Genomic DNA, 16589 nt, shown 5'->3' on the forward strand with positions numbered 1-16589 from the left:
CTCTTAAGCAAAGTAAGCTGTCATGGAATAAGAGGGAAAGTCCTCTCATGGATTGGTAACTGGTTAAAACATAGGAAACAAAGGGTAGGAATAAATGGTCAGTTTTCAGAATGGAGAGAGATAAATAATGGTGTCCCCCAGGAGTCTGTACCAGGATCAGTACTGTTCAACATATTCATAAATGATCTGGAAAAAGGGGTAAACAGTGAGGTGGCAAAATTTGCAGATGATACAAAACTACTCAAGATAGTTAAGTCCCAAGCAGACTGCAAACAGCTACAAAAGTATCTCACAAAACTGGGTGGACTGGGCAACAAAATGGCAGATGAAAATCAATGTTGATAAATGCAAAGCAATGCATATTGGAAAACATAATCCCAACTATACATATAGAATGATGGGATCTAAATTAGCTGTTACCACCCAAGAAAGAGATCTTGGAGTCATTGTGAATAGTTCTCTGAAAACATCCACTCAATGTGCAGCGGCAGTCAAAAAAAGCTAACAGAATGTTGGGATCATTAAGAAAGGGATAGATAATAAGACAGAAAATATCATATTGCCTTTATATAAATCCATGGTATGCCCACATCTTGAATACTGCATGCAGATGTGGTCACCCCATCTTAAAAAAGATATATTGGAATTGGAAAAGGTACAGAAAAAGGCAACAAAAATGATTAGGGGTAAGGAATGGTTTCCATATGAAGAGTGATTAATAAGACTGGGACTTTTCAGCTTGGAAAAGAGATGACTAAGGAAGGATATGATAGAGGTCTATAAAATCATGATGACCAGTGTAGAGAAAGTAAATAAGGAAGTATTATTTACTCCTCCTCCTAACACAAGAACTAGGGGTCACCAAATAAAATTAATAGGCAGCAGGTTGAAAACAAACAAGAGGAAGTATTTTTTCCACATAACACACAGTCAACCTGTGGAACTCCTAGCCAGAGGATGTTGTGAAGGCCAAGACTATAACAGGGTTCAAAAAAGAACTAGATAAGTTCATAGAGGATAGGTTTATCAATGGCTATTAGCCAGGATGGGCAGGAATGGTGTCCCTAGCCTCTTTTTGACAGAAGTTGGGAATGGGCGACAGGGGATGGATCACTTGATGATTACCTGTTCTGTTCATTCCCTCTGGAGCACCTGGCATTGGCCACTGTCGGAAGATAGAATACTGGGCTAGATGGACCTTTGGTCTGACCCAGTTTGGCCGTTCTTAAGTTCACCTACCTGTCCATTGGGAATCAGACTGAAACCACCTACTTATTTCAGATGCAGAGAATGCCATTGAGTTGTGTCTTCCATAATAATAAAATTATTACAAGGGTTTTAACCCTCAACTCAGAGGATTAAACCAGGGGTCCGGTAGGAAGGGAACTGGCAACAGGATAGAGAGAATTTCAGACCCTGCAGTATCTGGCAGTTTGCCCCTGGGCAGTAGTAGTAAAATTCTTTGCCTCTGACAACTGGTGGCCTAAGGGCAATTATTTATCATTTTTATTATGGTAGCAACTCGTGGTTTGAGTTGGTATCTTAGTCTAGTTTTAAATACAGGCAGGTGCCTACATCACAAACATCAACACCACAACTAGCAAAATTAAGGAAATAGGGCACGTTTTATTAAAAATCAGAAAGGTGCAAACATTTATACAAGCCTATCTACAAATTAAGTTTCAGCCACCAGCCTTCTGGCAAGTTGACAGTCCATCCCCTTCTGTTGTACAGTGATGTTCTTGCTTTACATTCTGTGATGAGGCAGCATCGCAATAGGGGGCAGGACTGACTCCCCCGTGCGTTGGTAATCCATGGTGGTTGTTCCCTGGTCTGGAGAAGATTTAATACAAGAGACACTGTTAGGGAAAGAATCCTTTTATGAATGAGCGTTTATAGGAGAACAAATGAACAGTGTTAATCTAAACACACATGCTGAGCACCAGGATTGGCATGTCTGCAGCTACACTGAGCTTTTTGCCCTTCTGCTCCATGGAAGGTTTCTATCTTTCCTGATCTTGCCTTCAGACACCTTCACTAGCTTTTGGCAGTTTTACTGCCCCGGTCAAACTCCCCACCTGACACTGGAGTTGGTCAGGGCTCACCCTGTAGCTGCACTGAAGGAACAACGCAGTGGTCTGGGAACTGAGCTCAAGTAGAATGCATTAGAATCCTTTGGGGAGCATGCGGACATTTGTCAAAACACTTCTAGGCCTGATTCTACAGCAATTCAACTACAATAGGTCTATGGTAAATCATTGGTTCGACTTTAGATTACTACAGCAAAACCTTCCTGGCAAATAAACTAGACAAGTTCTGGCAATGCTGGCAATACTTGGTGCTGCTGTTAATGCATGTTACTCATATACAATGTATGAAACAAAGTTTACCAACAGAAGCAGGAGGAGAGCCTTTTCAGGAGAGCAACTGTCCAATTTTTTCTGGCTTCCTGTGCCAATCTGATAGAAACAAAGGGCATGTTCAGATACTACAATAATGAGCGCAGTATAAATGTGTAGTGGGACAGGTGCTATGGACAGAGTTTCAGGACAAATTACAAACCCTTGAGTGGGTAACAAAGAGGAAATACAGGTCAGAACTAAAGCAAAAAGACCCCCAAAATCTCTAGGAGAAATACCCTCTACCTTTTCACTGTGACCTAAAACATAACATATCCCAGGTGCCCCCGCTGTATCCTCACTGTCAACTACTCCAATATCTTGGAGGAGCTCAACAGTGACTCCCCTCAGGCTGATTAAACAGCTGCCATTCTTTCAGAGTTACCATGAGAAGCTGTAGTAGAAGTGGCTTCTCAGTGAGAAGGACTGTCTGTGCGGTGCAGGCCAGTTCATCTGCTCAAAGATGGCAAAGATATTTCTACCAATTGAGGGTTCTTCGTCAAACAGCAAATAGGCAAGAGCTGAAACAAAGAGCACAAATGGAGGTCAGGAAACCCAAAGAAATGGGTCATTGCCCCCAGATATTGTAGGGGATCATGCATCTTCACCATCCAATATCTTGGGCCATCCAGAAGCCTCCATACGTTCCTATGATCAATACTACCACCTAGAGGGATCCCATAGGGGATTTACACAGAGGGGTGTCTTCTCATTTTGCCCTGTCCAGACTTTATACTCTTTCTAAAAGTCACATTGTTATTACTGCACAAGGGACAGTGAAAGGGAATGAATATTTGTCTGGGGTGGATTGATCTGAAATATTTCCACTCCCTGCCCCTCATTGCAGACCCCCAGGCATGCAACAATAAAAAGCATATGCAGATGAGCATACAGACATGCCTCTACTCATGTAAACATAGACACTCAAAGAAGTTCACTCACCAACTCCAGAAAATCTATTACAAAAGAAACTGGGGAGGGGGGAAATAACAGAAGTTCCATCTCTTGCAAACAGAAGAATCTCTATGAGTCAGCATCAAGATTTACATATTGGACCTGCAAATTAGACCTACGAGAGGCCTCTATCACTAAGCAAAAGGAGTATCTGACCCTATATGGCCCATGATTGCTAAAAGGGACCTGACATACATTGCCTGTGGGCTACACAAATATTTGCTAGAAACAGAATAGTGGGAATCAGGATTCCTGGGTTCAGTTTGTGGCATTGGGAGGAGAATGTAGTCTACAGCAGCGGTTACTGAAGTTCTTACAAAGTGGGTAGCCAAGCACATACCTTTGACATATTCAATATAAAAGATAGCCTGACTGAGTATATGAGAGCTACAGTTTGCCATTTTGGGGACTTGATCTCTATTCCAGGCGGTGCCAGAAGTGACCTTGTATGACTTCTTTTCACAATGAACCTCCTCCAGCCTTCTCCTGGGAAATGCACACAAACACTTGCTCTCAATTTCCCACCACTACTGGGAAAGGTATGGGTGCTGAAAGAGGGTTGCAAACACATAAGGGAAGTGTAGGATGCTCACAATCCTATGAGGGTGCCTGCACATCTCCAGTGGGGTGAGAACGAGAGGAAGCATAAGTCAGGGGCTACTGGTAGATGGAGATGGGGGAAGGTGTTTAGAAATCCCAGTTTCAGCTCAGGACTAAGAGCACCTCCTACACTGGGCTGATCACACATTGCTGGAGGCCTGGCCTTATCCATATGAGGGGGCCCCAGAACAGAGCCAGAGCCCTGGAGGCACGCTCATTCGCACCCTCCTGTGCAGGGTCCCCACAATGTTGTTTGTGCTTCAGGTTTCTCCTGGCTTATTAAAAAAACTTATAATTTAAAAACAACTTTTCATAATTCCTGATTAAACAGGACCGCTCTGTTCTTTAGCCCCTTGCTATCCATTCTGGAGATCCCAGGTACACATGTATGGATGTTTCTAGCCTTTACTGAAGTCAGCAGAGATTCACCAGTGACTAATTTGACTCAAACAAATGAAACATTCTGATATGAAGAAGTGGACTTGGACTTGCTTCTCTACCCCTTTAACTAGAACAGAGATAGATGAGCTAGAAAAGAATATCACTTCTGTACTATAACAAGCTTGCAGGCTAGAACAAGGTTTCCCTCGCCGTCCTTTTTATTATGGCAACAACAACATAAAAACCAGGAGATGGTTGGTTTTGTCCACTAGTGCCAGAACAGGAAAATCTAACTTCAGAACAGGAAAATCTAACTTCAGCTTCTATCAGTACTTCTGCTGTTCTTACCTGTTTCTTTACATGATTTCCAGGCTCCTTAACGCCCGAGGTTAACATTGCTGTAGCTGTCTGTACAGCAGTTGTATCTATTATAGCAGTAGCTATTCCTCAGAACCCCGAAAGAAGCGTTTTTGAGAACATGTGCACTGTAACAACTTATACAAAAAAGGATCTAGTCAAAAGCCAAGTGTTCTGAGGTAAGTTTCATGCCCCAGGCTATGTTATTAAAATCTCAAAGCAGGAGCTAGGTTTCCCTTAGTCTTTTGTAAGAAAGTTCTTTAAATGATTTAAATTGTGTAGGGAGAGGACCCAGAACATGCAGGATGCAGAGCCTTGAGCATACAGGATGGACTTGGTATAGAGAGGCCAGAGGATGCAGAGGGTGGGGTGACTAAGTACTGTGGTGAATCTGCTGAACAACAGAGTCACTATTCTCTCTCCTCTCTTGGAAGGAGAATGTTCAGCAAGGAGAGTGGAAAAGCAGATCATGTCCCATATCCTTGAGGAAAGGGAGCCAGAAACCTTTTAGAAGGGTCTGTCCCTAGACGAGAATTCTCTCCCTGGGAATTCTGCAACAGTTGGAGGCAGCCTGAGCAGTGAGAGGTGTGGCCAGGAAAACCCAGCAGGGGAGTGGGCCATTAGTAGCAGAAGCTGAACCTGTGGAGAAGTAGCTGGCTGGGGATAAAGGACACTAAAGCCAGAGCGAACTAAAAAGGGGCCTGAAACATGAACACAGCAGCCACTTTTCCTAGAAGGGCTGTAACATCTAATAAAGTGTGTGCAGCCAAGATGTTCAGATGCAATGGATTAGCCTGGAGTAGGAGTCTGATCTGAGCAGGTGTTTGGCACAAAGCAAAGCGGCAGCTATATTCACCAAAAACAGAGGTAGACCACACAATGAGGATTGTGGGGTGTGTGGACTGTACCTCCAGGGAAAGCAGCCTGCAAGCACGTATAAGGTAGCTGGCTACATATGGATAAGAGGATGAAAATGCAGCAGCAGAGAGGTCCCCAACAAGAACACTCATTACAAGATTGAATCCTGGGCAGGGAGACTTCAAGGCCAATACCTAACTGCTCTCTGATAGAAGGATTCATAAGAAGAGGCACCCCAAGTACTAGGCCCAAGGCTTCTCTCTGGTGGACTGCCATGAGGTGCCAAGATCAGAATGGCTGTGTTTATCTTTTATCATTACTCAGACATTTTTTGCTGTAGTGAGCCAAAGATCAGAGAAGTGTTCTTACATTACCAGGATTTTAAAATATATTTTAGAAAAATATCACACCGCGTGACTCAGTAAAGCCAATCAAAACTGGCCATAGAAAAGGGACCTATAGTGAACAACAACAACAAAACAAAAAGCTTGTATTGACAAAAATGGAAAATTGAGAAAAATCAAACTGTTTTCATAAAACTTTCCGTTTTCCAAAAATGGCCAAGTTTTGTCCCAAAAAAATTCAAATGATTTTGAACAAACAGAAAACAAACCCTACCTGAAGCAGTTAGCCTCCCACTGAGAAATGAGGACACTGCTGGACTACTGGTTATAATGCCTTAGAATCATAGGATTGGAAGGGACCTCGAGAGGTCATCTAGTCCAGTCCCCTGCACTCATGGCAGGACTAAGTATTATCTAGACCAGCCTTATAAGCTTTAACAATGATTCAGAGCCAAACTGATACCATTTTTAATAACACTTTAAAAAACTCTCAGCTACCACCTATCCCCCCAATCCCATCCAATGATTCCAAGATATTCATCTCCCTAGAAACCATTTGTTAATTAAGACCCAACAAATCCTTGGGGTATCCAAATTGACCTCAATGTGATATATTTGTCATTTAATTATTACCCCTTATTTACACAGACTTTCAGTAACTTTTGAGCCCCATCTGAATTCTACTGTACAAGTAAAATTACGAGACTGCTGAATGTTTTTACTAAAATATTACATCTGCTGTTTCCTTACATTTGCTGCTCACTATGTCACCTCTAGCTGCTTATAAATTTCTCCTCATATTGGTTCTAATACTTTTTCATAGATTTAAGGCCAGAAGGTGCCATTATGATCATCTAATCTTACCTTCTGTATGACACAAGTCATGAATTTCACTCAGTAATTCCTGTACTTGTGGTTGAACTACAGCATAGCTTTTAGAAAGACACCCAATCTTCATTTAAAGACGCCAAGCAATAGAGAATTTATCATTTTCCAGGGTAACCTATTCTAAAAGTTACTCTCAACCTTATTTCCAATTTGAATTTTTCTAATTTAAATTTCCAGCCTTTGAATCTTGTTATGTCCCTCTGCTAGATTAAAGGGTCCCGAATACCAGTTATCTTCTCCTTGTAGACCATGATATCACATCACCACTTTCTAAACATTCTCTTTTGGTATACTAAACGTATCTAGCTCTTGTGAGGCACATTTTCCATTTTAAGGAACAAAGTTGGACTTACCTATAATAACTGACAGATCGACTGTAAGAGATCACTACCACATTGGCTTTTTTGAATTTGGTATTTTCTCCTTTCAATGATTTAAAATAAATCACTGAACATTAATTCCTTCTTCAAAGCACCTCAGCACATTAGAAAAAAAATTGGTCATCTACCTAATTAAAAAAAATTAAAATTGAACTAGAGATATTTGAATACTATACAGTGAATACGCTGTTGAACCAACTAAGTTTGTATTTTGTAGTGGCCAAATAGCACTAACTACTGAATGTTATTTTACCAATGCAGTCAATACTTATTCAATAAAATTACTTTTCTGGTAGTTGGGCTGATCTACACTACTCCGGTAAATCGATATAAGTTATGCAACTTCAGTCACATGAATAACTTAACTGAAGTAGACCTGGTTAGATCCACTTACCATGGTGTCTACACTGCACTGTGGCAACAGGAGCGCGTCTCCCGTCGATTTCCCTTATGCTTCTCGGGGAGGTGGAGTACACAAATCGATGGGAGAGTGCTCTCCCATTGATTTAGTGTGTCTTCACCAGACCCACTTAATCGACACTCACTGCATCGATTACAGCAGTGCCAATCTACTGGTAAGTGTAGACATGGCCTAGCTGCAGCTTTAGCTGTCCTCCACATCATCCAGTACACCATGCACAACTGTACTGTTAGAATTTAATGTATGCTCATCAGAATAGAAAGACTTCATCTGCACACTGTGGTAAGCACACACTCAGTGTCCCACCCATTTAATCATCATTTTATTTTATTTCCCCACCCTTATTTGCTAATCAGCCAACTTTTTCTTTCCCAATAGATTTGTGGAAGTCTTTATCCCTCTTCAGGTAACTTTTTCAGACCTTTTCTTTTCCCTAGAAACTTTTGTTTCATTCCTTTCACCTTTCTCCCCTGCCCCTTTGCAATCCATTTAAAAAAATGTTTTGAGCCTGACTCAGCCATGTTTACTACTTTTTAAAAAAAGTTCAGAGGAAATGCAAGCTCTTGTGGCTTGAACGTGGTGTCTTAAAATTCTCCAGATCTCTGCCACATTTATGCATTTTAATACTTTTGCCTACTGCATATGCCACCAGATTTCCCTAAACTGTATTCTTGAAAATTAAATACCTTGGTACCTATTGCAGTCTGTGATTCAATTTCCATAAGATGCTGAATCTAAGTGGCCCATGATTACGAACACTAAACTTCACTAAAATTCCAACTCACCACTAGTTCCTGTTGAACAAGTTTCTGCAGCCCAGCATCTCCCACAAATATGCTACACATAGACCGTTCCTCACTACAGTTCCTGGAGGTTGTTCAAAAATGGCCATGCCCCCTCTCCCACTTGCCACCAGATTTTCTGCATCCACAGCAGCAGCAAAGTAACAGCTCACTTTGCTCCCATCCTTTTCTTTTATATTTGTTATTTTTAGCTGTTTTCAGGCAGGAGTGAGTGTTATTTTTAATTCAAGCCTCCTTGCCTACGTTTTGAGTAATGCAGTGGTCATAGCTGTGACAGATACTGCAATTTCCTGCAATAGCCTCAGAAGACCTTATTGTATTAAGTTTCCATATCATTGTGGGCCAGGATTGTATGTAACCCCTCTAGGGGGAGATGTGACAGATATGAAACCTGAGAATTCAAAAGACTATATTCAAAATGCTCCAAACAAATATGAACTTTTGGGACAATAGGTTTTAAGTGAATTTCCTGGAAAATCCCTAGGAAGAGGCAAATTATCTCAGGTTATGCAAAAACCCTGCCTTTGGAAGCTATGCTGTGAGGAAAGGGTCATTGTCTGCAGAAAAGCCTTAGATCTGACCAGCTTTGTGATCTGGATCTAAGACGGATGAACTTGTAACCACAGGAACTGTGGGTTTTGAAGGACTAAAACCTACCAGAGCCCGGGGTTAGAGTTGGGGGAGGGGGGGATCCTCTGGTAGACTTTCTTGTATGTGTTGTGACAGACCCAGACCAGTGGGGTACAGGAGTCTGGTAGAGGGCAAATATACTGGTCACTGGATGAGTAGTTTTCTGTTCCCTGAGTGACCAGAGCAGGGGCTGCAGTAGAGTAATCAGGAACCTGCTATAACCAGTTAAGGCAGGCAGGCTAATTAGGACACCTGAAGCCAATTAAGAAGAATTGCTAGAATCAATTAAGGCAGGCTAATCAGGACACCTGGGTTTTAAAAGGAGCTCACTTCAGTTTGTGGTGTGAGTGTGAGGAGCTGGGAGCAAGGGGTGCAAGGAGCTGAGAGTGAGAAGGTGTGCTGCTGGAGGACTGAGGAGTACAAGCGTTATCAGACAACAGGAGGAAGGTCCTGTGGTGAGAATAAGGAAGGTGTTTGGAGGAGGCCATGGGGAAGTAGCCCAGGGAGTTGTAGCTGTCATGCAGCTGTTACAGGAGGCACTATAGACCACTGCAGTCCACAAAGCCCTGGGCTGGAACCCGGCATAGAGGGCGGGCCCGGGTTCCCCCCAAACCTCCCAATTGACCTGGACTGTGGGTTCTTCCAGAGGGGAAGATCTCTGGGCTGTTCCCCAACCCACATGGTGAACCTCTGAGACAAGAAAATCCGCCAATAAGCGCTGGACCCACCAAGATAGAGGAGGAGCTTTGTCACAGTGTGTAGTTTTTTTTAAATTGTTTTAATGTTTTTTTCTGTAATGCTTTTACCTTGAGAATAAATATGCTTGCTTAGGAGCTGTATGGTAACTTATAACTACAGGCAATACACTGGTCAGAGCCCTTGGAGAGAAGGCAAAATGCAGGTGCCGCTCTTTTAGGCAGTCTGGCTTGCTGGGGATATCACAGTGTAAGGCAGGGAGGGAGTGGGACACGGGTCTCTGACCAAGAGAGGTGATGGCTTGGAGCTAGAAGCCTAAAGTAGGTGTCACTCTTGGACCATAGAGGGGGAATACAGGTTCAGTTGAAACTGTGACAATAGACAGCTGGTGCCTCTGCTGCAGCACCTCCATAGATATCCCTCTGTCTGCCTTCAGCAAAGTACCAGGCAAAATCTAAAAGGTGCTTTATATGCGAGATACCTTTCACTGGCTTAGAAGGTGAATTATGCCCAGGCTGTTTCGAGGCAGCCAACCCTAACTCCATCAGGGCATGGGGCTCTGAGTGAGACAGGCATGTTGGGTCCCCTATCACCCCAAGAATCTGCAACTCTGCCACAAAACAGCCTGACCAGGAGAGACAGATCAGATCAGGGTGAGACTCTAAGGATGAGGATGACTTCATCTAGCGGGCCCAGGGAATAAGTCCTTGGGCAATGCAGGACTGCAAAGATAAATCCCTTGTGAAGCTACCAGTCTCCCCATAAGCCCTAAAATGGGTCTAGAATTCTTTGGAAAGAGAAGTAGGGGTAATAAATAGCCCTCCTCCTTCCCAATCCAAATCAGGAGACTTGAATCTTGAAGGGGAGGACACAGAGAAATTTCTAAAGGGCTTTGTGTAAGGCAAACAGCAAAAGACTGCTCTGGCCACAGCCATGTAGCCACGCCCAAAAAGCATGCCAAAAAATAAAAAAAAAAGCCCCAAAAGAGCAAAAAGGGAATGAAATAATACAAAAAATTCAGGAAGCCTCTAACTCAGACCCCTGCTCCTGTATTGAAGGAGGAGAGCTTTTGGACTCTGAATCTGAGCAGGACTTGAAAAAAATCCAATACATTTTCCCCTCCTCTCCAAGATGTTTGAGGCCATGCGCAAAATGATTGTGTCCAAAATCCAGATCCAAGCTGAGCAAGCTCCTGAGGATATGCCTCAAAGCAAATATCTTCTCTCAAACTCCTCCCCTGAGGTCGTGATTCCCTTGCACTCCTCCTTAGAGGATGCGATCAGAGTAGTGGGGAAAACCCAACAAGGGTATATGCATTAACAGGCAAGACCTTAGATTCTATAAACTGCAAGAGACAAAATATAATATTACCAAAGTCCCAAAGGCTGGTTATCCCATCAGAAGGAAGAATTCTTCCTAAGACCCCAACAGACAGGAAGCTGGAAGCTACCCTAACAAAGGGACTTTGAAGCTTCATCAGCACATCTCTCACAGCCACATGCTTTGTGAGAGCTACCATATCCTGGCTGGAGTACCCTAGGAACCTGGAGGACCAAGATCACCCTAGCTTCAGCTCCATTCTTAAGAAAACTTCCCAGGCAACAGTATTCTTGGCGGATGCCTCAATGGATGCAATTTTCAGCCTTGGCTATAGCATCCTGCTCAGCAGCCATTCAACACCTATGGCTCCACCCGTGGAAGGTACATGCTCACTCCAAACAAGTCCCATGTTCCTCTAATTTCACAGGATCTCTCCTCTTTAGAGAAAAACAGGTTACATAGTGGCAGAAAATGCTGCTAAATCTAAGCTAGGCCCTCCCCTCTCTGCTGAGTGCTCTAAGAAGAGAGTACAAACCTGCTTTTAGGCAGAGCCACTACTTTTACCTATTCTCCTCAGAGGAGTACCAGAGGAAGAATAGCAGCTTTATCAAGGGCAAGTCTCAGAACCCAGGATTGAGGAGAAAACCCACAGTTGGTCCCACAATGTCCAAGAGCCCAGCATGACGAGGAAATGTGCCTCTAGCCAAACTTGAATCTAGAAGGCAGAATTTTCCACTTTTCAGAGGAAAGGAGTAAATTGACTATAGACCAGTGGATAAGAGGGAGAGTGAATCAGGGATACTCCCATAAACTACAGGCTCCATCCCATTCCTTTTTTATCCAGTTTCCCAGCTCCAGTGACTCTGCCAAGCACAAACTGTTCCGGAATGAGATCTCCTGGACATAGCAGCACTAGAAGGAGTTCCCTCATAAGAAAGGTTTTCCGGGATCTACCTCATCATCTTTATTGTTCAGAAGTGCACTGGGGGGAGAGAAACCATTATCAGCTTCAAGAGATTCAACAAGTGGAAGAAAACAAAATTCCACAAGGAGACCCTAGATTCTACAGTCTCATCCCTAATTTAAGGGGACCTCCTAACCTTAGTGAACCTGGCAGATACATATCTCAGTGTTCCCATATGCCAGTGCTCCACAATCTACTGAGATCTCCTTAAGGCACAGATCACTACCAGTACCGAATGCTCCCATGCAGTCTCTCATTAGCCCTGATGGTCTTCACAAAGATGCAAGTGGTGATCATAGCCGGATTCAGGTTGCAGAGTACTCACCATTACCCTTTTCTGGACAACATTCTGATCAGAGCTGTGACCCAGACTGGAGAGCACAATGCTATGATTTGGACTCGATCTCCTGTAAGTGCATGGCTTTATAATAAACATCAAGAAAAGTTCCTTGATTCCCTCAACAAGGATAACTCACCTAGGTGTGGACATAGACAGCTTGGAGGCAAAAGTCTACCCATCACTTGACAGATTCCAGTAGATCCAGTATCTCATATCTATACTGCGAAAGAGCATGAGGCCAACTAATGCTCAACTGTCCTCAGTTAGTGGGCCCCCCGGTCGCATAAATATGCATAGGGATCACCCCAAGAGTGTGATTGCACATAAAGTGTCTGACATATTACTGAAAGTATGGGACCACTCCCTGGAATGCATGATGGATCACATGCTGGTCCCAAAGCAGGTATTCAAGACCCTAAGATGATGGGCAGTCCCAAGGAATGCTCACGAGCATATTCCCATATGTCTTCCAGACCCTCTGGTTCACACAACTGATGCCAGCCTGTAGAGCTGGTGAGCACATCAGGGACCCGGAAACACTCAAAGCATCTGGAGCCGCAACAGAAAGCGACCACAGGATCAATCTCCTAGAGCTCTGCGCCTTCAGACCGCCCCTATGAAGGTGCCAGAATCATCTAGTAGAAAATCATGTCCTGGTCCAGACAGACAACACAATTCCAGTTGCATACATAAATAGGTTATAAGGACAGGGAACTCAGCACTACATGCAGAAATAATGACAATAATGAGATGGGCAGAAAAGTCTCTCCCTTCCCTAAAAGCGATTCACACAAAAGTGGAGCTGAACAAAAAGGCAGACTGGCACAGCAGATGCAAAGTCAACAACTCAGAATGGTGTTTGAACCAGAAAGTCTTCAACTGATCTTGCAGTTGTTTGGTCTTCCAGCACCCGAATACAAAATGTCTAAAGTACTTTGCCAAGGAAGCATACCCTAAGTTCTTAGGAACACATGCCTGCAGTATTCATTCCCACCTTTCCCATTCACAGAGCAAATGATCCAAAAGATACAGTGGGAACAAGCAAAGATGACAGTGCTAGCTTTGTAGTGGCCAAGGAGACCCCGGTTTGCTGGTCTGATAGAACTGAAACTGGAATCACTGTCACGGCTACCAGCAATACTAGACTTCTTTTTCTGAGGTATATTTCCCCAACTGGACCCAGACCGTCTTCATCTAACAGCTTAGCTTTTGAAAAGAAAGCATCAGTAGCACTTGGCCTGTCTTCCAAGGTGACTGGGACTTCACTCTCATCCAGGAATCTCTACCTTAAATACCCATTCCTCCATCTGGACCAAGTTCTGTATCTGGTGCAGGCGCACACAGACCCAAGAGACCCAGGGATTCCAGCTATCCTGGGCTTTTTCCAAGAAGGTGTGGATTAATGTCTTTAACCCACCACCATAGCACGTCAGGTATCAGTGGTTACTAGCATTCTATTCACAGGATCCTCAGGATCCTTGGTAGTGAACCCCCAGGTTTCTAGATTTTTCAGCAGTCAGACTGGCCAGACCAGCCATCAGACCAATCTTCCTTCATTGGGATCTACCATTAGCATTGAACACCCTGACCACTCAAGCCTTTTGAGCCTCTGGCTTCAATATCAGCGTTCTTCTCTCCATCAAAACCAGTTTTCTGGTTGCCATTGCATCTGGTAGGCAAGTTTCTGAGCTGGCAGACTTACCTGTGCAGGGACATTACTGCATGTTCCACAATGACAAAGTGGTGCTGAGAACTCCAGAATCTTTTCCCCCCAAACTGAAATCTCCTTTCCATACCTCACAGGAGGTTATCCTTCATTCTGCTCAATGACCACAGCAGCTGACCAAGAAACTGTGGCACACTTGAGACATCAGAAGGGCGCTGAAGAGTTATATCTAGTATACAGAATCCACAAGGAGATCATGCACCATTTGTCTCCTTCCATCCAAAGTGTCAAGGACCCAGAGCCTCCAAGCTATCCCTCAGACTGGATCAGACTGTGCATTATTGAGGCCTACTAGGCATCAGGCATTTCGCTCCAGAAGGAATCAAGGCACATGCCACAAGACTCATGGCGACCTTGTGGGCTGAATAAGCACATTCTTTCACTGCTGAGATATGCAGAGTGGTCACTTAGTGATCAGCAAACACCTTTATAAGACACTATAAAGTGGACTTCATGTCTTCTGCAGAGGCCTTTGGAAGGAAGGTGCTGCAGGTTGTGGCCCAGTAAAAGCAATCTTTATGGGGGGAGAAGGAGTGTCTCCTTACCTCATTCTGTTTCAATCTATCTTTATCCCTCCTCACTCCAGTTCACGGCTTACTACTTCCCATGCATAGCAGAATTGTGGGAGACGCTGGGCTGCACAACGGAAAATGTCTTGCCCGATAATTTCCTTTCTATTAGCAGCATCTCCCACAATTCTACCCACCGTGGATAGCTTTACAGGCAAGGGTCACCATTTTATATGGATTATTACTATGCAGGCAGTCATCTGCTGTACATAATGAATTGGCATGTTATTGTTACTAATATTCTTCTATGAGTTTTACACAGCTTTGGAATGACTAATCTGGCAGCAAGCAGGAGAAGGAGGCATAGCCAGCAAACACTGTGCTGCAGCTTTGAACTACCGCTGGGAACTGCAGAGAGGAGGGAAACAGCCCATGGGTAGCAGAATTGTGGGAGATCCTGCTAACAGAAAGGAAATTATTTGGTAAGAAATTTTCCATTTCTCTCATTACAACACACTAATTATTAATATAAATAAAAATAAGCAATTCTACACAGCTCATTTTTGAGCTATTCCATTGCGAAGATGGACAGGAAGTCAAATCTCTTCCATTTAAAGAAGATAAAACGTATCTAGGAAGAGTAAACTGAAAATAATTTCAAGCACATACCTTTGGTAGGTAGCGACAGAGATTGTTTGTTGGACATGGGAACTTAAAGAGTACATGTTTTATTTTAGTAGAGCTATGATAAGGATGTGAAGCGTAATCACGAAAGTAAAGGAAATTTAATGGATGACAATCTACTTTCAGCTACTGTAGCTGAAACACAAAACATAGTCTGGACTTCAGGTGCAGTATCAAAAACCTATTATCTTGTAGATTTCTAATGAAACTAGTTACCAATTCCAGCATATTCACCAAAGATCATAAATCAAACAATTTAGGGCCTCAATTCACAACTGGTTTGGGAAAGGATTAGGAAAGAAGAAAATCTGAACTTAAGTTTAATGCAGAGAGGTGGGAGTTAGGATATCAGCATTCTTTTCCTATCTACCCAACAGACTTCGTGTATATCTGTGGGCAAGGCAGTTAACACGTGCCTCAGTTTACCAATCTGTAAAATATTTACCTTTCATAACAGAGGTGTTGTGAGCCTTCATGTTTGTAAAGGCTCAATGAAAGGAAGTGACACTATGTAAGTGCAAAATATAATTTCACTACAGATATAACCCTTAGTTTCATGGACCTCTCTAAAAATTTCTTTGCAGCTATCTTAAAACAAGAACACCACAATATAAACTTTTCTGTCAAGAAACCAAAATTGGGCCAGAACTTAAACTGTGTAATATGCTATGAGTATTAAGATAAATTTAACACTTCATTTGTTTTTTTTTTTAATCTGTTTGTAGAAAAGAGAGCAGCCATCTAAAGTTACATAGAGATAATAAATTTAGCGGGGAGCCATACTTTATGGCAAAGTTGTAAACGTCTTATAGTGTAGCAACAGAAATACTGAAAGGGGTTTTCTTCTCTCCTCCCTTTAGCTCGGCCTATGACTGGGAAATCCAATATATTGTAAGACCACGAGTGACAACAGCTTGGCACAAGCCACTGGGTTTCATTTCATCTGCATAGAATTTAAAATCCATTTTTATGAACAGTAAATATATAGACCAGGCTCATACTAACCCCTTCAATGACAGATGACTAGAAAAGACAGCTTGCCTGAATCTACTAGCAATAAAATCTGCAGCTGATAAGCTTTGTTGTCATCTTTCTTGTCAAGCTTTGTTGTCACAGCCTTTGGGGGATGGCCATACTTTAAGTATCTCTGTTCTAGAAACAAACACAGCTATTAAAACTGAAATACCATCTAGAATGACTGAATATTTCTGTATTAATTTTTAACTAGAAAAAAGACATAATGTATTTTCCATTTCATATATTCTCTCTTCTCTCCAACCTGAGTGCTTCTAATGTTATGTAAAATAAAGTGGAGGAATAAGTGCTTGTCACAGT

The 16589-nt window shown here is 42.8% G+C and overlaps 1 long non-coding RNA gene across 1 annotated transcript; it reads right to left on the reverse strand.

The window, feature by feature from the left end:
- Positions 1–1606: 1606 nt before the first annotated feature.
- Positions 1607–16406, reverse strand: LOC122173715 (uncharacterized). The gene is made up of 4 exons (XR_006174440.2): positions 16260–16406; positions 2785–2920; positions 2391–2459; positions 1607–1833 (listed from the first exon to the last, which is right to left on the reverse strand). It is a non-coding gene; the product is annotated as an uncharacterized LOC122173715 (long non-coding RNA).
- Between the last annotated feature and the right edge of the window lie 183 nt (positions 16407–16589).

Source organism: Chrysemys picta, chromosome 1 (assembly GCF_011386835.1).
Source record: "Chrysemys picta bellii isolate R12L10 chromosome 1, ASM1138683v2, whole genome shotgun sequence".
Taxonomy (NCBI): Eukaryota; Metazoa; Chordata; order Testudines; family Emydidae; genus Chrysemys; species Chrysemys picta.